Here is a 25356-nt window from a genome sequence, read left to right on the forward strand (position 1 = left end):
TTAGTAGTATCAAGGTTTTGCAGTTTGATAAATCAAGGTATAATCTATGGAAGAAAAAAATGCTATTATATATTCGGGCGTCAAATCCAGAGTATAAGAGGGTATTAAGAGAAGGAAGACATGTGCCGATGAAGGAGCATCCAAAGCTTTCTAATATGAGATTAGCATGTCCTGAATCAGAATGGACTACTTGTGACAAGGAACTGATAGCTATGGATGAAGGCCTGCAGCTTTTTTTGGTGGATTCAATGGATGATGATATGAGTCACCAAATTATGGTCTGTCAGAGTGCCAGACACATTTGGGAGACCATAGAATTGCTTATGGAAGGAACTAAAGATGTCAGGCAGAATCGACTGGATATCTTGACTTCACCATATGAGGTGTTCAAGTCATTTCCTGGAGAAAGAATAATACAAGTCTTTGAAAGACTTAATAAATTGTTGAATGAATTGAGTATTCATGGAAAGACTTATCCTCAAAGAGAAGCCAACATGAAGTTTATGTTGGTCCTACCTCATCATCTAGAGAACAAGGCTTCATCTGTTTGTGAGCGTGTTGATTTTGAAACCATGACACTTGAGAAGTTGTATGGTAAACTGAAGACTCGTGAAATGGATCGGGAACAAAGGAAGATCAATTATGGTGGTGGTACAGTTGATATAAAAAATGCTGAACTTCTCAAGACAACTGCTCTTGTAGCTAGTGGAATCAAAGAGCTTGACATCACTGCTGAAAGACCTAAGTCTAAAGCTGAAGCGCTCTTTTAAGCTGAGATGGATGATGGAAACCTCTCTAGTAATCCTAGTGACTATTACACCACTGAGGAGTTGCAAGGAATGGAAGACCCTACAAGGGAAAATCTAGCAGGGATGTTCAGTAACATCAGGTTTAGAAGAAAGTAAGGCTTTAAGGGTTCTGGAAGCAGCAATCGTTGTAATATCCCATATTTTCAAATATTATTATTATAATTATTTGGAATTATTATGTGATTTTTATGTGAATTTTAGTGAATTATACGATAATTGGAATTGATGTTTGGGTGTTTATATGTGATATTATTTGAGTATTTGAATTTTTATAGGTGCAGAATAAAATATAGATAACTGTGATATTTTTCTGGTAATTTTTGGACTGTTAGATGATTTTATAATAATATATGGATTTATTAATTATTTTCTGTTTAATTACAAAATTATTTTATAAAGTCGGGAATCGTCCAACTTCAACTATTTTTGTGTTTTTACAACCCGAAACTCTTCCGAAAACTCCTTCCTAACCTAATCTGGTAATTCCAGACATTTTTCGTGTTTTGACTTTTTCAATCCGGATTACGGTTTGACCCGTGCGCGGCCCGGCGTAAGATTTTCGACACGGTAACCATTTCGATAAATCAACAAAACCCATAGTCTCGAGGGACGAGATATGTTTACATTATTTTCGTATATGGTATTTTATAAAAAGCTCGGTTTTGATAATTATCCAATTTTGATATTTAATTGTATCATTTTTATAGTTACTTAGCGGCTAAGTAATCTATTTTCGGATCGTTTTGCAGTTACTTAGCGGCTAAGCAACAAATTTATTGATCCTATATGATCCAATGCGTACCAATATTCTATAAGTTTAAATAGCTTTTTCTTTATTAATAATTATTATTAAAAATCAGTTTTTATTTTATTTTTTTCAGAAAATCAGATTTTTCTCTCAAGAACTAGGGTTAGGGTTTTGATTTGTTCTTGAAGATCAAAGCAGATTTGGGAATGATTCTGTGGTCCAAACCACAAGTATGAATATCCGTTTTGAAGCCCTCAACATCCTCTTTCTGATTTCATCATCAAAATCAACCGAGGATTGGTAATTTATAAAGTCAATTCTAGGGTTCTTCATCTGAATTTGGGGGTTTATTTTCTGATGATTATTGGTTGTTTTAAGTGTTATAGTTAGCTTTATCTTGAGTTTTAGGATCGATTCCATATATTACATGAATTATTTGATCCCTACAAGCTATAAGTCGAGTTCTTGTTTACTTTTAGTTTTTCATTTTGATTTTTTGGAATTTGGGTGGATTGATTGTTGATTTTGATTGTTGTAATAGATTTCTCGCAATTAGGAGATTATTTTGGTGTTTAAAACTAATATTTTAATCAAGTTTTTGGTAAAATTCGAATTGTTGCCGGAGTTGCTACCGGACTTGGTTTGAGTTTGCCGGAGACGAAGCCTGTTGCTTCGGTTAGGAACAGGTTGATTGTTTCTGTACTGCTGAGAATGTGTAGAACATGTTTGGGTTGAGAAACAAAGGGGAAGGAGCTGTTTCGGGGGTGTTATGGACTCGCCGGAGTCCGGCGAAAAGCCGCCGGAATCTGGAATTTTTCCAGACACTGGTGGGTCTTCAAACCCGACCCGGTCGAGTTCATACCGACCCGGTTCCGACCCGTTTTCTGATTTAGCTGACCCGGCTTTGATCCTGTTTCCTTCTATTTCAAAACCAAAAATATGTTTCTGCATTTTCTGTTTTATTTTAATTCAAAAATCCTATTTTTAATTTCTGAAAATTCATTTTTATTTTGAAAATCATTAATTTAATTCTGAAAAATTATTTTTAATTTAAAAATAAATCCAAATTATTTAGTTAATTAATTTTAATTGATAATTAATTATTTAAGTAGTCAATTAATTGAAATATTAATTGTTAATTAATTTAATTAGTTATTAATTAATTTTAATTGATTATTTAATAAGATTTAATTATTTATTCTTGATTTAAAAATTTCGAAAAAAATAGTTTCGAGCTTTAAAATATTATTTTAAATTATTTTCCAATCTCTATAATTATTATAAAATTATTTTTGGGTGTTCGAGCCCTATTATTTAGTTATAAAATGATTCGGAGACCCGTTTTAATGCCGAAAAATGTTCAAAATTTCATAATAAATAAACCGTTCATCCTTTAATACGAAATGAATGCCTCCAGACTCAGAAAAATATTCTGCTTTCAATAAAAATACTTTCGAGACCCAAATCCTTTTGTTTCGAAAGGTCGCTTGTTTTACGAATCATTCTGAGTTGATTTTTTTGATCGATAAATTATATTTTTGACCCGATTTCAGTTTTAACTGTATCGAGTCGAACCTTTTGATGAACCGAGTCATATGTGATATGAATTATGTGGTACATGAATTATGTGCTTATGTGATACGTGAATTACGTGTTTACATGCTATATGAATTATGTGTGTATATGGATCAAGAGTCCTGTGTTTATCTGTTATACTTATGTGTGGGCTATCGTATGGGTAGACGATAGGCTTTTGACATGCAGTTCGTTGAGTGATTATCGATTAGACGATTAAAGTTCTATATTTTAATTATAGATACGGATCTCTCGAGTTGATCGGGACAAGACGTTGGATAAAGAATAAGATGGAATGGTATTGGGTAGCTGGCTTCTAGCAATCACAGGAGCAGAATATCAGTAAAATGTTGGAAGGGAAGGAAGGTGATATTTTGAGGCAGAATGTCAGAATAGACGTGTCATTGCGAGTGTGGCTAACTACTAAAACCCAAAGGCAAGTACCCCTAACTTCACTTATCGTTCAAGTGACGTTTATTTCGAATCATATTATGCAAGTATCCCTATCATCACTTATTGTTCAAGTGATATTTATTTTAAGTCTTCTTATGCAAGTATTGCTTCCTCTATTCTCAGTTTGGAATAGATAAATGTCTTACATATCGCTGAATTAAATGATTCTGTTTATGCAAGTACCCTCTATTATTCTATGTTCAAAATAGTTAAGTGATTTTACTTATCAGATTATTGGATTTATAAATATTTTGGATTTTGAGAAAGATGATTTTGTTGCGAGTATTCCTGCCCAAGTGAATAGGGGAATAAAATTATTTAGATGTCGAATGATTCAGCTCCTTTTTTAATAAAAAGGTTTTTAAGATTGGAATGGTTACTGGTTACTAGTTACAGTGTAGGTGATCGGGATATCGGTCCAGCTGTAATATCTTTCAAGGCTAGTTATGCCTTTTCTGGCGCCCTATAGGTACCGTATGGCTTCGGGATACGGGTAGTACCTATATTTATGGTATGGTTGCGGGATACCGGTTTTGTTTCGCGACTGATCATCGGGAACAACATGAAATGTTATTGGTTCCAATCTAAATTGATATCTAAATTTCTTTATTGTTTTGATAATTATAGAATAAATGATTTATCTACTGTTTCTGTTTTGGATTAAAAATGAAATGCAGTTTTGATTCAGGTTTTAATTTATGCTGATATTTACGTTGTTGTTAAATATCAAAGGTGGTATTAGTATAGACGATTGATGTTGACTTCAGTATGGAATGTTGTGAGCATTAAAGTTTGTATTGATATCTAATTTGATATGAAAATAAAATAAGTATTAATATCAAGAGTTTAGTTTTGAGTAAAGTTTATGATTCATTTCATAATCATTGCTTCTTGCTATTATTGTTTACGATATTTCCGTAAACACTGTTTTACGAGTTTGATTCTCGTAAAGATTCAAAGAATTGCTGAAGCATTTCACTCAAAAAAAATATCAAAACGATTTTGAATATAATTAAGGAATCAATTCTGGGATTCCTCAACTAAACTTTTATGATTCAACAATTATGATTTTAAATGTTCTGCTCTAATGCAGATGTCAGTTTTATATCAAAACGACCCTATATATGCTATAATGATCTTGCTGAGCATTTCTTCCGCTCATACTTGTCTGTTTTTAAATTTAACCTCCAGTGAGGATTAGCTTGCGCTGTTTAGCTTCGTAATTCGAGGAAGCAAAGAAGAAGCTCTTGGAAGGTGATGGGTTCAGGGTTTGCGAACTAATGTAAGTTCTATTGTGTAAAGTTGTTTATATTATATTATATTATAGTGGTGTATTTTATAATTGGGCCTAGTATACTTCTTTTCGAAGTTATACTAGCGGGTTAAGTTTTGAGATTGAGAAAAGTTGAAAAGAGTTTTAAAAGAAAGTGAAAAATTTATTTATGGAATTTGGATATCTTGTTTCTAGAACTGTAACCTTAAAAGATCTTGGATTAGTTTGGGGTCATTTATGCTAAATATCTTCCGCTGGCATTTAATTATTGATTAAACGGGTTAATTTGGATTGAGATTTCATAGTGACGACCAAATCCCCTGACCCCAGATTTGGGGGCGTAACAATCGTGGTCAGATGTCAAGTTTATCTTCTGGATCATGTTACAAGATAGGGATAGTTGATAGAAGGAGGTTCAGATGCTACAATTGTGATGAGGTTGGGCACTTTGCCACTGAGTGCAGAAAGTCTCAGCAAGCAAAGGATAAAGGTAAAGCTTATCAGAAGAATGACTCAGTTAGCTCATGGAAGTATCCGGTGAAACCTTACATAGCTGAAGGGAAGAGCTGCGATGATATCGATGATGAAGAAGAGCAATATGGAAATCTAACATTGATGGCAGAATCTTCTTCTCAGGTAAAATTTCTTACTGTTCGCGCTTTACCTCCTGATAACTTATGTGAGAATGAACATTGTATCGCCTTCAGGTAGACTGTCTTAGTGTATGGAAATTCAATTTTTCATCACTATCTTAAGGCATAATGCAATACAAAGGAATTCATTGAACAATATGATGTCGTAAAAGAGGTGTATAGAAATATGAGTACTATACTAAGATGTACTATGCTCGATGTCGAAGACCTTAAAGTAGAACTAAAGAAAGTTAAAGATGAAAATGATAAATTAGTTTTAGATAGGGTAAGTTTGGAAAACCTTAAGCAAGACAATGCTTATTTAGAGCTTAAGATTAAGAAGAACCTTGAGACAGAAAAAGAGCTAAGTAACAAGAATGCAGAATTAGAAACTAAATTGCATGCTTTTATTGATTCTGCAAATCTTGCCAAGAAGCTCATAGCTGATCAAGTAGTAGGTGGAATGGTTGGGATAGGCCTAGACTACGACGAACTTATAAAAGCTTCTAAGAAATGAGTATTTGAAAATGAGCCTGTAGAGAAATTTGGTAATCTCCCTAGTAAACCTCATGTTCTTAAGGAAGCTAAGAAGCCTCTATTTAAGAAAGCTATTGTTGAGCCCTTTGATGAAGATAATCTTTATATTTATCATGAGATGCTTGTTGAGGATCTCGAGCTCTCAAGGAGATGAAAGGCAAATAAACTTATGTCTGTTGCTAGTGACTCTGAATTATCTTTTGTTGGACTAGGTTTTACTTCCAAGACTAAGAAAAATAGAAGTAGAAATGGCAGGATAAGAACTAATGGCCCTAGAAAGTTATATAATAACTGTGGTTCTGGTGGTCACCTTACTTATGATTGTAGAAATGTTAAAGTAGACAATGTCAAGAATGTTTATGTGCATAACATGCCTAACATGCCTAAAGTTTCTAAGTGTGATAAATCTGTATGCATGCATTCCACACACTCACATAATACATATCATGATCATGATAAGCATGCTAGTAAGAACACTTGTAGATAAAAGACTGTAAGCCCTTCTAAAGCTAGGAAAGTGGCACCTGTCACCAAGCCCAAGAGCAAGTCTATTGGAGCTTTTGAAAGTGACAAGGAAACAGTCAATGATAAAGCAAAAATTGTTAAGCCTTTCAATTATGTTAAGAGAGATGTTATATATTCAAATGCTTTCTAGTCTTCTAGACCCAACTTAGTTTGAGTACTAAAGAAAACTTAATCATCTTTGTTTTCAGGGCATTAATAAGAAGAAGGTCATGTGGATTCTGGACGGTGGATGTTCAAGGCATATGACTTGAGATAGAGCCCTGCTATCAAAGGTGGTTGAGAAAGCTGGCCCAGTAGTTACTTTTGGAGATGACTGCAAAGGTTATACAACGGGATATGGCTATCTGGAAATTGGCAATGTCATCATTAAAGAAATCTCTCAGGTTGAAGGTCTTATACATAATCTCCTCAGTATCAGTCAATTATGTGACTAAGGATGCGAAGTTTTGTTCAAGAAGGAGAAGTGTTTGATCTCTAATCAGAAGAATGAGAAGCTGACCCTAAATGGAGTTAGAAAGGGTGATTTATTCGTAGCTGACTGGAATTATACTGATGGTCAAGTAATGTGTTTCTACAGTAAAGCCTCTCCAGATGAAAGTTGGTTGTGGCATAAGAAGCTCTCCAACTTAAACTTCAAGACCATGAATTCTTTGGTTAAGAGGGAATTGGTGAAAGGATTTCCCGAGATGGAATTCATTTCGGATGAACTTTGTGAATCATGTGAGAAGGGAAGTCAAAGAGGGCATCACACAAGAAGAAGACAATGACTGACTTCACTGAACCACTACAACTCCTTCATATGGATTTGTTTGGCCCTGTCAACGTCATGTCTATGTCAAGACAGAAATATGGTTTAGTGATTGTTGATGACTATTCCAGATACATGTGGGTGATATTCTTACATTCAAAGGATGAAGCAGCAGATATGATTATTGATCACATCAACACGATTGAGTTAGAAGCTGGAGTGCCTGTGTGAACAATTAGATCAGATAATGGAACAGAATTTAGAAATGCGAAGTTAAATGATTTATGTACCGAGAAGAGCATCTCAAGACAATTTTCAGCACCAAGGACATCATAACAGAATGGAGTGGTTGAAAGGAAGAATCGAATATTGGTTGAAGCTGCAAGGACTATGCTTAATGAAGCCAATCTTCTTACCTACTTCTGGGCTGAAGCAGTTAATACAATATGCTATACTCAAAATGGAACCTTGATCAACAAGATGTTTGAGAAGAACCCTTACGAGTTAATGGCCAACAAGAAACCATCAGTGAAATAATTTCACGTGTTTGGAGGAAAGTTCTTAGTGCATAAGGACGATGAGCATCTTGGCAAGTTTGATGCTAAAGCTGAAGAAAGTATCTTTCTGGGTTATTCTCTGGAGTCCAAGGCTTACAAGGTGTATGTGATTAGTGATCAAAAGGTTGTGGAAAGCCTTAATGTAACATTCGATGATGCCAAGCTCCCAAGTATTCAGAATGAAGATGATGGTGATAATCTTCATATTGAAGATCTTTTGGATGGAGAAGATGAACCTGAAGTTGTTCAAGACAATAAAAATTTTGATGGCCTCAACCCCGGGGTCAGGAGTTGACGTCACCAATAATAATAATAACAAACATAATATAATCCAAATCATTAATAATACATAACCACGACCCCTTTTTCCAAGACCTTTTTCCAGGTTTAACTATGACTTAGGTTACATTCAACACAAAACCAACTTACTACGAACAATCCTCACAGTACTATCTTAATACAGCAACTCAACAGACCATCTTTGGTCTTACACAACTACCTCAGAGGATCCTGGTACGGAAGGAACTGAAACTCTGCCCTGACTACCATGGAAAAATCTCATAGGTATCTGCAATACATATATAAAACATTCTGCAAGGGTGAGCAATCAATTGCTCAGCAGTACCACTATATGAATAACAAGTAAGGTAATTTATGACAAAACAGTGGTAGGAACAGAAATTATAGCTCGTTTACAAAATCATGGTAAACATTCATAAACTGGATATTTAAAAACTAGCATGCTCTATAAAATAACAATATCAGTCATGTGCTGTGTATAAATACCAGAGGTAAATTCTAGCATGCTATCTCATTTCCAATTCATTTGTTTTAAACAAGTTGATTTGTTAAACAATTTCAAAACTGAATCAATCAAATCTATTGGACGTTCAACGGGTGAAGATAGTTGATCAGTCTATCCTCACCGGACAGCGACTAACAGCCATCCAGAATAAAGAATGTGTTTTGGAACTTGGGAAAGACTAGCTAGGTCTCTCCCCCATGCTGGACTAATCGGTTAAACAGAGCACCCAACCGAATTAGCCTCTTATGCCTACTTAATTCCAATAGATCAACTGAATTCCCTTTTTGCCTCTTTCCAAATTCCACGACATAGGTGGATCAAAACATTCCACGACATAGGTGGATCAAAACATTCCACGACATAGGTGGATCAAAACATTCCATGACATAGGTGGATCAAAACTTTCTCTTTATCTAGTTTTCCAAAATCACTATCACCTATCTCATTTTAGAACCATTCTATCAGAGCACACTATTCAAAACTTCTTTTCATTTTAATCACGTTTAGAGATAGGTGCTTTTAGAAGTTACTTTTCCCCCAAAACATATTTTAAATAACATTTCTAAATACAGGGGATACGTAACTTAAAACGTTTCTATTCCATTAAGAGCATAAAATAACAGCTATTTATATATACTAAACCATAAGAGTATGGTCAGGGGTACTTGCCTTCTAGAGCTTTACAACTATTACTGATTGATTTTGAGCCAACTCAGACGCTCAGGATTTATCGTCTAACCACTAGGTCACTCTGGATTCGACTTCAACACTCAGGTCCTTCGGTTGGAACCTTACCGAGCTTGTCAACTGATCGCTAAGTTAATTTTAATCCGACGTCCACTTTCAGATCTTCCGACTAAAACCTATAGGAGTCAAAATACTCTATATTAGACGTCTAGGTATGCTTGAGATATCCTTGAATCCAAATAACCCAATTCGATAACCCGACTCGCATAATAATTATAAACGTAATCACATAATCTGTAGTCGCATAAAGATAAAAAAAATTGTATAATAAAGTACGTTTTCGTATTTCAAATAATTTTTTAGAAAATTTTGGTAGAAACTTTTATGTTTATAAGCCTACCCGTCGATCACAATCGACGTCTCAACAACCAACAATCACAATTCACAAACCCACAATCACAATTAATCAATCACAACCCGACCACGCCAATTCGCAAATTCCAATTCTGACCTTAATAATTATATCCGACTATTAACATTTCAAAAATTGTAAAATAAATTTATAAATTGTTATTTGGCTCAAGAATCATCATTGCCATTTATCCGTCAGCTCAACGAATTCATCGCTGACGGCGGCATAACTCTGACGGTGCCCATACGGGTTTCCTATCGGAGTTTTTCCAAAATTTTCAAATCCGAATAATTTAATTTATCCCATAATTCATTAAAATCACCGTAACCATATGTAATATAATAACAATTAATTTGAACCATTATAGAGTATTCGAATAAACCGAACACTCAATCAAAACAAAACAGCAAAAGCATAGGAATCAACTAAAACTATCGCACATACAGGTGCACACACGCCACATGTGCAAACCCACATAACCACTACCATCTCGCCGAAATCCGGCGAGAGGCGGCAGCTACGAACGGGAAAAGGGACAAAAATGCACCATAAAATCACACCCCTACTAATTAAACGGTATATATTCATATATACAAGCATATATATATATACACCCAGTCTAATCAATCAGGATAGTATCCAAAATAACGACGATGGCCGGAGTTCAAGGCGGCCGGAGCTCATTGGAAACAGAGAGGGAAGCGAAGAGGGGGAGGAAAAGTAATCAGAGAGAATAAAGAGAGGAAGAGATTGATCGAAAGAAACACAAAGATTGCGTGAAGAACCGAGAGAGAAGAATCGAAGCCATAGAAACAGAGCTGATAGAAAAATAAAGAGTGAGGAAAGAAATTGGGAAAAGAAAAGATAAGCTCAATTATATCTATCCAATTACTACTGTTTTTATCCGAAATTCTATATTTTAACGAAACGAGCGATGGTTGAAAACACATTGAAACAAATCCAATTCAGTCTTAAAATTTTATAAATATCCCGAAACTGATAAAACATAGATTTTAAAAATTTTAAATAAATTTTGAAACGTAACTCATACCTGCATTTAACGATTTAACGAACAGATATGCGGGTAAATTTAATCCCAAAAATTTACGTAATAATTTTAAAATTCCCAGAATATTATGAACTTCGTAAAATATAAGTTTCGTTTTGAAGAATTCTGGAATTAAATACAGATTTTGCAAATAAATAAAATTAGAAAATCATACAGGGCGAAATAATTGATAAAATATTGATTTCTAAATTTTATAAAATCCCAAAAAATTTTATTGAAATTATAAAATCATAAAAACAAATTTTAGAGACAATCCAAATTTTATGAAAATAAATCTGCACTTTTAAAAGAGGAACATAACAATACCACTCAATATTTAATTACACAAATAATCCCTATGCATCATAGTCACACACAAAATAATAATACACAACACACTGCTGACAATACCCATACACATATTTTATTTAATTATTATTTAATAATTATACATTTAAATAATGCAAAAATATACGATTCGTTATAAAAATGCCAATGGTAATGATCCTGATGATCATAATTCTGATTCAGATTTAGATGGGAATGGTCCTGGAACAAGTAATGATAGTCTCACTATCTCTGGGACTAGTACTCAAGCTTAAGATTATGGAGATCAAGCTAGCAATAACTCAGGGGAGTAATACAAGGAAAAGAACAAGGATCCAGTAGTTATACTCAACACAATTCTGGAAATGCTAAGTCATCGAAAGCTAATCTACCAAGACAGAAGGTATGGAGTAAATTAAGATCATCCTCGAAATTTGGTACTTAGTGATCCAGATAGTGGAGTCAAGACTAGAAGAGTTACATCAAATGAATATTTCTATTCTGGGTTTCTATCTCAAATGGAGCCAAAGAAAGTAGATGGAGCTCTTGGGGATCCTTATTGGGTGATTGTTATGCAAGATGAACTTAATCAGTTCAAAAGACAGAAAGTGTGGAAGCTTGTACCCAGACCTAAAGACAAATCAGTGATTGACACAAAATGGGTTTTCAGAAACAAGCTTGATGAAGATTGAGTAGTAACAAATTATAAGGCGAGACTGGTTGCTAAGGGTTATTCTAAAGAAGAAAGGATTGACTACAATGAAACCTTTGCACCAGTTGCTAGATTTGAAGCCATTAGTATGTTTCTAGCATTTACAACATATTCAAATTTCAAGGTATATCAGATAGATGTGAAAAGTGCTTTTCTGAATGGTGAGCTTGAAGAAGAGGTCTACGTGGAGCAACCCTCTGGCTTCATAGATCCTGAGTTTGAAGATTTAGTCTATGTTCTCTTCAAGGCTCTTTATGGTCTAAAGCAAGCGCCCAGAACATGGTATGACACTCTCTCAGAATTTCTTCTTGAAAATGATTTTACTAGAGGTGTCATAGATAAGACTCTATTTCATAAGAATCATAAAAATTATATCATACTTGTGCAAGTCTATGTTGACGACCTTATATTTGGGTCTATGAATGATGCACTCTGTGAAAGGTTTGCTAAGCTTATGCAGAGTAGGTATGAGATGAGTTTGATGGGTAAGTTAAAATTCTTTCTAGGTATCTTCATTTGTCAAACGAAGTACATCAGAGAACTTCTGAAGAAATATAACTTGGAAGATTCAACACCAGCAAAGACTCCGATGGTAACTTCCACAAAACTTGATCAAGAAAAGTCTGGTAAGGAGGTGGACATCAGTAATTATCAATGCATGATTGGCTCATTACTCTACCTAATTACAAGTCATCCAGATATTATGTTTGCAACTTGATTATGTGCACGGTTCCAGGCTGATCCGAAGGAATCTCATCTGATAGTTGTTAAAAGAATTTTCAGATATCTGAAGGGTACACCTAATCTAGGTATCTGGTATCCTAAAGATACGGGCTTTGATCTCATCGGCTATACAGATTCTGATTACGCTGGTTGTAATATTGATCGGAAGAGTACTTCAAGAAGCTGTCGGTTTCTTGGAAGAATACTAGTTTCTTGGTTTAGTAAGAAGCATCATTCAGTTTCTACATCTACTGCTGAAGCTAAATACATTGCTGCTGGAAGCTGCTGTTTTTAAATTCTTTAGAGGAGAAACCAAGTCCGAGACTATGTACTTGATTTGAAGAATATTATTATCTACTGTGACAACACAGGTGCCATAACAATCTCAAACAATCCTGTTCAGCACTCTAGGACCAAACACATTGATATAAGGTATCATTTCATTAGAGAGCATATAATGAATGGAATTGTGTAACTTCATTATATTCCCATAACGAATCAAATTGCAGACATTTTCACGAAGCCACTTGATGAAGTCACCTTCAATAAGTTGGTTAATGAAGTTGGCATGTTGAATTTGTCCAATTAAATAGAAATTAAAAAATGTAATTTGATTTAGGTAAGATTTACTAACCGTGTGATGACTCTTTGAGGGGAAATTAAGTTTACATATCTATTTTATAATATATATCCCTGTTTGTAAACTTCTTTTGAAGCTACCCGATTACCATGCATTACATGTTATATGCTAGTGGTAATTAAGTTAGAATTGTTAATGTAATAAATGAGTTGTTTGAATGCTTACATGCTATATGTTTACTATGATGCAAACACTCATGGTATTGATATTTATTTTAGCACACACACGTCTCAATCTTATTGGCACCCTGATCTAAAATCCTGTAATCTAATTTATGATACTGTCATAACTCTGATTAATAGGTTTAGATCCTATACAACTAGCTTGACTACTCTGATTAGATTCCGTGTGATTAAATCATGTTTTCTGAATAATTATGTATAATTGTTTTTGAGCTTCAGACCCTAGGTAACTCTGACAAAAGATTCATTGGTCACTCTGATTCTCTTGTTATGCTAGAATAACTCTATTTATCTTGTGCTAGAATAAGTGTGTAGCATGACTAATGATAGTTGTGATATATCCATGTCAGGAGTAGTTTTAATTGATTTAGTCTTGTGATTGACTAATTAATTGGTACAGAATTGTTGAATGTACTCTTGGTATAAATGATTATATTTATGACTTATGTGTTGATCATATGTGTAATTCTGATGATCTTGCTATGCTTATACTTTGTTCTGGATATTAGATCCTGATACATTTCTTATACTCTGATTACCTTATGCAAGTCTTATAAGCTTAAAACAGTGTTCACTCACTTTTCTCTATAGTGTTTATCTGTATTGGATTAACTTGAATTGTTTTGAGCTAATGAGATTTGATTGAGTACCATTGACAAAAGAATCAGAAAGCATGATCATCTAAGGCATCCTTCATGAATCCATATTGTGGTAAGTAAAGATAAAAGATCCCTGGACCCGAAACCACTATGCTTTTGATCATTAAATTCTCTGATATTGTACTTCAGATGTTTGTGATCTTCAACAGCCTCAGTAGTTTTAGGAACTGATTAAGAGTCTATCAAACCTCATAGGTTCTAGCCCAACTCATTAGAACCGAACACTTCTCAAATAGTATTCCATTACCTTACTCTGATATATCCCCCATATTTTGTTCTGATTCACTTAATTTTCTTGAGATATCAACTTAGTAATCAGACAAAATTACCATTTGGTATTGGAGTTATGTTGAGAATGAGGGTGATAGTGCCAAGAAGCACCACATAAGGAAGGAAAGGTCAACCCTACAGCTCTGACTCTCACAAAAAAAGTGGAGTATCTATAACTTGAGACATCTGTAAGCCCATCTGTATTCTCTTAAAAGAATATGGAGGTGAAAAAGGCATATAAACAGTTAATAGGTGCATTTTCCCAATTGAATGTTATCTATTGGAAATTCTCCTGTCAGCCAGGGCATCTGTATGAGAGTCACTACCCCTTGGTTAAAATATTTCCAATGCACATGTGAGATTCACATACAGAAGGAAGTTATTAACGCTGCGATCGTTGTTATACCATTTCAAGGTCAATGGCAATGATTGAGATCCTGGATCATGGTTCTGCTTATTTTCTCTGATATTGAATAAGAACTTATGATCTTGGACTGGTCTGATCTATGAATTGGGTTATGATACTGGACCATGCCTAGGCTCATTATCTCTAATTTTGAGTTTGGTGTTGAAATCATAAGATCTAGGATACATTTATCCATGCTCTAATATTGAATATGGGTTTATGATTCTAGATTGGTTACTCTGATAAGTCTTCACAGACTTTAGAAGAAATCTTTGATTCCTAATAGCATATCATTGATCATTGGTTATCTTCCCAAAATTTAAATCTGGAAATGATTTTGACTTAGTCAAAATAGCAACTTGTAAATGAGGACTCAGATATCATCTGACGAGTTTATGAGGTATACTTCTTCATGGAAATTGAGGGATATCTGGAATTCTTCCACTTAAAAGAATCCTAATTTCCCCTCTCAGAAGGAATATTTCTGAATCTCTTGACTGAGAGTTTCCATCCTTGATGGTGGAAGGTAACTTTTCTATGAAAAGGATTTTATTGCAGGTAGACTTGGATGTTTGGAGCTTTGAGTGAGTGACACACTGTGAGACTGAGTGACAAACACTTGAGTGTAGAGTGGAGTTAAACACAATGTGAGATCACTAAATAGAAATCACACACTTACATCGTGAGAAAATGGGTACCATTCATATAATCTCTTCAGTTGGTTGTTTGATCATAAGATTCCACTTTTATACACTTTGAAGGATTACTCAACTAAGGGGGAGAGATTTTAAAGTGCAGAGGTCCGGAGATTAGAAGGTTTGAAGATAAAGAGGGGTAGAGATAAAAGATTGCGAGAATTAATTCAAGAACAAATAAATAATTTTAAGCCATGAAATTATTTATAAATTGTGAATTAATTCAAGAACAAATAAATAATTTCAAGCTATGAAATTATTTAGAAATTGTGAATTAATTCAAGAAAAAATAAATAATTTCAAGCCATGAAATTATTTTTAAATTGTCATGAGGAGCTCCCAGTTCATTCTTTGCATGCATGCCACCATTGTGTTTAGTAAGTAAATAAAAGAAACTGAGATTGATAAAAAGAAGAAAATAGAAGGTCTCGGCATTTATGGTGTGCAAGTAGAGAGCGCGTGCATGCAAGTTCTCAATTATTTCTAGTCAAGTGCCGAGCAGGTGTAGTCAACGCGCGTGGACTTCAGGTTTCAAGGTGTCATAGTTGCAAGTAAATAAAAAGAAAAGAATTGAAAGGCTTGCATGGCTGATAACGTGCATCCCAGGGGCCCACATACATTTCTATAATCTACATCCTGTTAACACAAGTGCAAGTTTGGTACACTAAGATGCTAGTCGCAAGTTACCTAATCTAAAGCTTACAAGATATGTTTTCATGTGCAAGTCAACTATGCTAGTGAGAGCATCACAACTAACTCCCTGTTACTAGCTAGTACTCGCTACTAAGATTGTTTCTAAGGCAAACATTCCTTCCTAGCTAGCTAGTACTCGCCACTAAGATTGTTTCTAAGGCAAACATTCCTTCCTAGCTAACTAGAGGTCGCAAGTAAGCTTTGTTCTAGCAATAGCCATGTGCAACTCAGCATTTAAATCAAGTGACAAGTCTCCTAGTTATGACCTAGTCGCAAGTTAGTATGTGATCAAGGAAAACTCATCAATGTACTACCTTGGTCGCCAGTAAAAGTATTGTGAATCTCTGGAATGCAAGTAACCATATTTTGCAAGCTGTACAATTTAAATTGAATCTTTACAAGAAAAAGGTGAATAGACATCATATATTAGACATCGGTCACATGTGCCACCGATATCTAAACTGTTATAGAAATCGTTCCGAGTTAATTTAGAACCGATGTCTTAAGTTTAAAAAAATGCAGCGCGGAGACCCCTTTTTCTTTCCCCCCTTAGCCAAATTTTCCCCCTTTACCAAATTACACTCTCCCTCCCTTTCAGATAAATTAATTAAAAAAACTAAAAAACTGAACCAAAATCTATCTTCCTCTCTCTCTTTCCCACCCAAAGTCTCTCTATCTCACATTATCTCTCTCTCTCTCTCTCTCTCTCTCTCTCTCTCTCTCTCTCTCTCTCTCTCTCTCTCTCTCTCGTCTCACCATCTCTCTCAAACTACCACAAACAATATCTCTCTCTCGCTATTAAACTATCTCATCGTAGTCTCCCCCTCGTCTCGCCGTCGTCTTTCCGTAGTCTTGTCGTCATTTCACCTTTGTCTCACCGCTGCTACACTCAGCTAAACCACTCACCTGTGCTCACTCTCTCTGCTCTCATCTCTTCACTTAATTAGGTATTAAATTAGGTTTATCTCTCTTCCTTTTTCATTTTATAAACTTAAATTAACCTGCATGTTCACCATTTCTTTAGAATATTGAAAACTCTAGATTTTAAAATTGGGGGTTTTTAAAATTGAAACCCTATATTTCAATATTGGGGTTTTTTAAATTGAAACCCTAATTTATTATAGGTGGATGTGTTATTTCACCCCAATTATTTATGTTCTAGGATTTTATACAGTTTTAAAGTTACATTTTGTTTCACCGTTACTCTATTATGTTACAATGAGAATTCTTTCTTTGTCATAAATGTTAATTCATTTAATCATTGGGTGGCAGTTTATTTTTCAGTTTCCAAATGTTAGTAAAACTTAAATGTTGTTGTTTGATTAATGTTTTGGCAGCTATTCGAGGATTCAGTTTGCGTAGAAGAAAGAATATTGCTCGGCTGTTGTTGATACATGGTTGTTTTATTAATTAAAGAGGTACGTACTCCTACAAATTTTCTTTACTTGTTTTATCTTAAATACCTTGTTGTACTCTAATCATTATTTGTATGCGTAATATGGTTTATATGGATTAAAATAACAATCACATATATGCTTTTGACATCTTATGATTTGTATATATGTGACTAAGAAAACGCATCTGATTAAGTTTATAATATGTTGTATGTATGATCAATGTAAGTTAAATGATATAATTATGATGTTTCACGCATTTGATTAATAAAGTTGCTTGATTCTTAGTATGAAGATAATGGTACAATAAAAAAGTAGGAAGACAATATGGTCATAACAAATAATATTAATCATATAAGTAAGACTGAAATTTTAGTGATATACCAGGTGATTTTATATGGACAAGTCTTGGATAAAAGCCGATAGGGATTCTTTATAATATGAAATTGGTGTCGAAAATTTCTAGATATTTGTCGAGGAAAATGCTAAAAACCCAAAAAATACCTTGCCCATGTGCACGCTGCGGTAACTTCAGAAAATTTACATTAAAGATAATCAGGGTTCATCTTTATGAATCTGGTTTTAGTTTAGGATATTTGGATTGGATTTGACATGGAGAAGAGTTTGCTAGTAGTACTAAATCATCAGTCAGAAGTACTTGCCCTGCTAAAAAGCCCGCACTACCTTCGGAAACATATAACATATGTCAAGAAACATATAATGATGATGAAGATTGTGATAATGAATCTGATGACTTTAAGAGGTATGTTGCTGATGCGGAACAACCTCTTTTTGAGGGAAATGAGTGCACTAAACTAGAGTCAGTCCTGAAATTACATAATTGGAAGGCTAGGTTTGGAGTTAGTGATAAGGCCATTACCGGTCTCCATGAATCCGTTGGCTCTTTTCTTCCTAAAGATAATGTGCTTCCGGCTAATATTTAGGAAGCTAAGAAAACCTTAACTGATTTAGGACTTGAGTATGTAAAAATCCACGTTTGTCCAAATGACTGTGTGTTATACAGGGGTCTAGTTGTTGAGTCTTAATCTGAGTGTCCTAAATGCCATATTTCTCTCTGGAAAATTGGGAAAGATGGTAAAGTTAGGGTTAATGTTCCAACCAAAGTGATATGGTATTTTCCAATAATCCCTAGATTTAAAAGACTATTTAAATCTAATGATACTCCTAAATTAATGAGTTGGCATGCGGAGAATCGATCTAAAGATGGAAAGATGCATCATCCATTTGATTCTCCTTCTTGCCGAAATATAGATTGTAGGTGGCCCGAGTTCGGTAGTGAGGCAAGAAATATACGCCTAGGATTAGCGGCCGATGGTATAAATCCATACAATAGTGGATTAAATAATCGCTATAGCTGTTGGCCAGTTATGTTAGTAATATATAATCTTCCTCTATGATTATGCATGAAAAGGAAGTTTATGATGTTATCGACATTGATTTCTGGCTCGCATGAGCCTGGAAATAACATTGACATATATCTACAACCAATGATCGATGATTTAAAAAAATTATGGGAGGAAGGGGAACCAAATATGTATGATGCACATAACAAATCTTTCTTCACATTAAAAGTAGTGCTGATGTGGATAGTAAACGACTTCCCGGGATATGGAAATCTGTCAGGCTGCATAAATAAAGGGTATAAGGCTTATCCAGTATGTGGTGATCACACTATCGCTAAATATTTAAGACATAGTAGAAAAATGTGTTATTTAGGCCATCTTCGGTATTTAGATCAACATCATCCTTATATGAGGCAGAGGATAACATTTGATGGACAACAAGAACTTGGTCACGCACCTGAACCACTTAGTGAAGAAGAAGTGTTAATGCAACATCAACAACTTGAATTTAGTTTTGGGAAGGGGGAAGGAGAAAAATGTAGAGTTTGCATGGAAAAAGAAATCAATTTTCTTTGAATTGGAATATTGGAAATTTCACCACGTGCATCATTGTTTAGATGTTATGCACATCGAGAAGAATTTGTGCGATAATATAATTGGGACACTACTTAATATGAAATACAAGACTATAGACAGTGTTGCCTCTCATCTTGATATGGTTGATATGGGTGTAAGGACTAATTTAGCTCCTGGAATAGGTGAGAAGAGGACATACTTACCTTCTTCCCTTTTTAATTTGTCTACAAAAGAAAAAAAAATTATGTTGACATCATTGTCCAATATGAAACTTCCATATGAAAATGCATCAAATATCGGAAACTGTGTATCAATGATTGATATGAAGTTGTATGGGCTGAAATCGCATGACTGCCATATCCTCCTCGAACAGTTACTACCAGTTTGTATTTGTTCAGTGCTTCCAAAATATGTTAGGGTAAGTATAATAAGATTGTGCTTTTTTTCAACTCTTTGTGCAACAAAGTCGTAGATGTGTCAAAATTGAGTAAACTCCAATAAGATGTGATTTTGACCTTATGCGAGTTGGAAAAAATATTCTCTCCATCATTTTTCGATGTTATGGTACATCTCAAATTCCATTGAGTAAGGGAATTGCCTTTACGTGGACTAGTTTTTTATAGATGGAAGTTTCCATTCGAAAGATTTAATAAAATATTAAAGAGCTATGTATGAAACCGATTTTATCCGGAAGGTTGTATAGCTGAAGGCTATCTGAAATAAGAATCAGCTGAATTTTGCATGGGGTTCTTTAGCGGGAGTAGTAGAACTGCAGGTCATCAGAAATATGATGACAAGTTTTTCGGTCCAGTAGGTGGTGTGACAATGAAGTCTGTAGCAGAAAAAGAACGAGATGAGGCACATCTCACAATACTTTTGAATAATACTGAAGTGGAACCATATGTTCGGTAAGAAAAATATTTATAAGTATATTTATAAGTGATGTAATAGTTTTTTTTAGTAGGTGGTTTATTCTATGTACTATAAATATTTTTAGATTACATAAGGAATATTGGGAAAGAGTTTACCAAGGAAAAAAGAAGAGTATACAGTGGTTTTTGGGAAACCACAATCGACAATTTCCCGATTGGTTTCAACAAAAAGTTGGTGTATAATCTTTTTCTCTTTTATTACTATTTTTTGGAAATCTATATTTAATTGAAATTAACTTTTATGCATCCTAAACTTACATGTAGGTAAGTAGAGAAATGAGGGAGAATTCTGAAGCCGTGTCTGAAACAATTAGATAGTTGGCTGGAAAGCCTTCATTTTCAATGCTGACTCACGAAGGCTATATTATTGACGGGGTCCGTTACCATATGAAGGAGCGAGATAATTCTAGGGTAGTTCAAAATAGTGGTGTTTCAATAGTTGCCAGGACAGTCCAAGTGTCTAGTACTAAGGATGTAAATACCATAGAGTGTGAGTTAACATTCTATGGGATTGTAAAAGAAATCCGGGAGTTAGATTACCACGCATTCAAGGCCCCTTTATTTTTGTGTACAGGGCAGCCACTGATAGAGGAATCAAGTCTGATGATCTTGGTTTTAAGCTCGTGGACTTGAATCGACCAAGCCACAAACAGGACAAATTTGTCTCTGTTGACCAAGTCATCCAAGTCTTTTGTGTTGAGGATCCATGTGATGCGAATTGGTTAGTTGTGTTATCATCGACAACTCGAGATTATCATGGTGTGTACAATGAAGATGCGGAAGAAGAGACCTCCTGGAACCCTCCCCCATTCTGTTATGATATCCCTACGTATGATCCTACTACTTGTGATGATGCAAGTGTTAGCAATAAAAGACAAAATGTAGTGGGTATTTGGGTAGAAAGTCATAGAATTATAATTATAATGACTTGTACTTGTTCAATTAGTTTCATTAAAATTAATTTTCAATGAAGTCTCTTTTATAATATCCCCTGATTACACTGTGTAGTTTTAATCATTGTATTATGTGATTGAATCACGTGTATGCTCCAAGATGTGTACTTGCACTTTGTTTCATTGTAATGTTTTGATTTTTCTCTAAGTTTAATGTTATAATTGTTTTACTTTTTCTCTGGGTTTTGTTTCAAGTTATGTTAGAATTCTAGGTATTTTTCATAATAATTAGCCTTAAATTTTGCATATTACTGTGGAATTATAGCATAACTGTGTACTTGTTCTAATTATTGAAAAAATTCGATACTTGTCCAGATTGAAGGAAGATGAGATACATGGAGACCAAAAAGCAAAAGAAAACAGAAAAGGAAGGCTCAGATAAAAAGAAAATAAAAAAGTTAGGCTCAGATAATAAGGTTAGAGTAGCAGAAACTTGTGATAATCATAAAGCGGAGGCATCAGAACCTCAACTGGAAGAGTCAGAGCAACCCACAGTTACCACAACTAGTGTTGTGGAAAGAAATTCTGGAGGTACACGAGGAGTATGTGTAATGTACAAAGTTATTGTGAAGAAAGCTCGCGGGAAAAAAATTTAAAGTCACATGTGATCAATGGGGAATTCCTAATGGGGAAACTAGGGCCCGATTGCTGTCCTATATTGGTATGTTGGCCAGGACAACAATTCCAATCGATATTGCTAGTTGTCCAAATGTAGATCCCTAATTAAAGTCAAAATTTTGGATAGATATTCAGGTACTCTATAGTATTGTTAATTTATTTGCACATGTTCTGTTAATTTCTTAATTTTAAAAATGTTCATATTCCTTGTGTTCAGTCAACATTCAAAGTTGGTTCACACTACGAGGACATTGTCCTAAAGTCCGCAGGCTCTAAATGGCAACAATTTAAAATTGATTTAACGAGGAAGTTTGTGCTTCCGTTTGTTGGAGACAAGAAGAAACTGAATAAGCCACCAAAGAGATATGCTTTTGTTAGTAAGTCAACTTGGAAAATAATTCTGAAGCAGAGGACTGATCCTACCTGGATGGTATATTTTATTTTATTACAATTTTGTAATTCTCTAAAAAAATTTCCATTTATGTTAATTTTGCATTTCAATTTTACGTAATTCTATAATTTTATTTTTAGGGAATTCATGAAGCGCATGGTGAAAGGGTTTCGCAGAGAAAGTATCATCATTGCTTTTCATAATTTGTATTTTTTTTATTTTTTTATTCATTGACCAGGCTGTTGTATGATTATGTCAATCCTGTTGAATTGTTTTTATTTATTTTTCATGTCAATAGAATGCTTTATTGGAACAAAAAAGAGAAGGGTGGAGTAGTAATCTCTGGAGGTGAAGATGTTCTGACTAAAGCTTTAGAGAGTCGTGAACATTCGAGAAGGGTTTGGGTTGTTGGAGGGTACATAACTCCAAAATAGTACTTTAATCTGCCTAGAGAGAAAAAGATTCGAATCACGAAGAAAGAGTAGTTGGCTCATGATCAAGAAAGAGATGAAAAGGTCGATAAAAAGACGCAGGCTCTTGAGGCAGAGATTGCAGAGTTGAAGGCAATGATGGCTTCGGGGATTTCTTTTCACTCCCCAATAATGTCTAAAAAGGCAAGTCATCAGCCAGAAAAAGCATTTGTAGTGGATTTCGATGATGATGATGATGATGTTGATAAATGTGTTCCAACACCTGCACCTCTTGGAATTTTGATGAATTATCAATAACTTAGGGTTTTTATTTTTTTAAATTATTTGTATGCAGTAATGATTTCTTTTTAACTTGGTACTTTATATTTCATATTTCTTTTTGGTATTTTATTTTTATGTATTAGGGGCAGAGATCTTATGAGCTATCCATCAACATGATAGACAATAAGGTTACATTTGGTATGATGTACCCTAGAAAGGATAAAGAAAAAGTACATGGAATTGATAGTCAATGGGCTCCTCAAACCAGATGCGTTGCTTTCGGTACCGATACGTGGTGAAATGGTGACACTTCGCGATGCACTTGGCTTCTTTTTAGTATGGTCGGAAGGATTAATCAGCTACACAACTCCACCGGTCTGATGATATTTACTATGTTGTCTGAATTTTAAAATTAAAAAATGCTTGTGAGGATATGAGAAACTAAAATGTGTTCAAATTTTGGTGGTTTAATTATCTAGAGATTAAGAAAAAAGAAAGGTCGCGGCCAGGTACAAAGCCAAGTGCAAATTTGAATAATTTTAAGTCAGAGTTTTTAGAAGCAAGGCCAGGTGCAAAAGTGCCAAAAGGCTTCAACTTACTGTATAAGCATGCTGTTATATGGATGAAGACTACTGGGGTTTCGGTACAGATTCAATGAAAAAAAGAAGTGTTTGGACATGAAAAAATAATTTACTTGTTACATGTGAATGTTCAGGCACTGTTGAGTTTGAAATGCTAGGCCAAGCTGTACTTGCATCTTACATAGCGTAAGTTCCTTTATTTTCTTTTGGTATTCTTAGTAATTTTGCAGGTCAGGTTTGTTGTAATTATGTCTTTTGGTAGGTACTTGCATACTGATATAAGTGAACGACCAGAATTGGAGGAGACGTTTTCTTTTATTGATCAAGGATCCACTTATTACTTGAATGCTGATTTTGAAACTTACATCGTGAACCGGTTGAAAGAGGGTAACCCGGATCGACTATTCTTCTTGCCGCACAATCATAGATAAGTTTTTACTTTGTGATATTAAAAAGCTGAATAGTACAAAAACTAGTATATAATGTGTGAAATTTGTCTTTGACATGTTTTTTAATGAAAACATCATGCATTTGATTTTGGCAATTATTTGGGAAGGTGAAATATATTTTCTTAATCCTCTCCCTCAGCCAGTACAGTTTCCAGAGCTAGAGAAGGCATTATCGAGGTAATTTTGTTTTTCCTGTAATATTTGATGAAATCTCTTGATATTCTGTGTCCATTATATCATTTTATTTAAATGATGCATGGCATTGAAAACTATTAATTCTGAAAGTGGTAGGGGCAATCACAATCCATCCAAAGCAAAATGGACTTTTACTACAAAGGTGTGCATCTTTATTTTGACATTAGGTTACCTTTTAGTTATATAAAGGTCCACTTTTCATTTTATAAAAATTATGTTGCTTGAACTTTTTAGTGGCTGCAGAAGACTCGCATGACTTATACCGAGGCCCATCTTGATGAAGTACGTGTTGAAGCTCTCAGATATATCCAAGACCACATCTGAATAGTTTCGCTAGTTTGGTTTTGGACAAGGTTAAGTCTGAACAATTTATATTTTAGTTGTGGACAAGTTTAAATATTTTTAGTGTCTTAACAATGTCTAGTGTAGTTATTTAGTAGTTGGTTTTCAGATTGATGATGCTGTTGGTTTTGCGGATTGATGATGATGTTTGTTGGATGTATTTTGTGAATGGTATATATGGCTGGATATTGGGAATGCGCCTGTAGTTTTAAAATTTTGTGTTTCGTATATAGACATTAGTTTAATTAATATTGCCTCAGAAAGTAATGTGTAATGGTAACAAGCACATCAGATTATTTTTTAAAATCTGATGTCTAAAACTTCGATTAATATCAATTTTATTATTGCAAAAGTGATGTCTAAAAAAATAATATACATCAATTTTATGGTTTAAATGCTGATGTTTCAAACTACTATAGACATTAGGCAAAAGTGATGTCTAATATATACATATAAATCAATTTTTTTATAATAAACCGATGTCTCCAAGTAACTAGACATCGTCAAAAACCGTTGTCTAATATCTGAATGAATATCTGTAATAACCCTAATTTTTGGAATTTTTGAAACCCTTATGAATAGTGTTTTGCTGATTATGCTGAATAAGAAAACTTTTCATGCCACACTATGTAGGGGTTCTTTTATTGTTATTCTGAGATCTTATCGTCAGAATCCAAATTTGAACACTTTGATTTTTCCCGAAAATCCACCAGATACCGAAAGAATTGAGTATAAGGTAACAGGATAAAATAA

This window comes from Apium graveolens, chromosome 5 (genome assembly GCF_009905375.1).
Source record: "Apium graveolens cultivar Ventura chromosome 5, ASM990537v1, whole genome shotgun sequence".
Lineage (NCBI taxonomy): Eukaryota > Viridiplantae > Streptophyta > Magnoliopsida > Apiales > Apiaceae > Apium > Apium graveolens.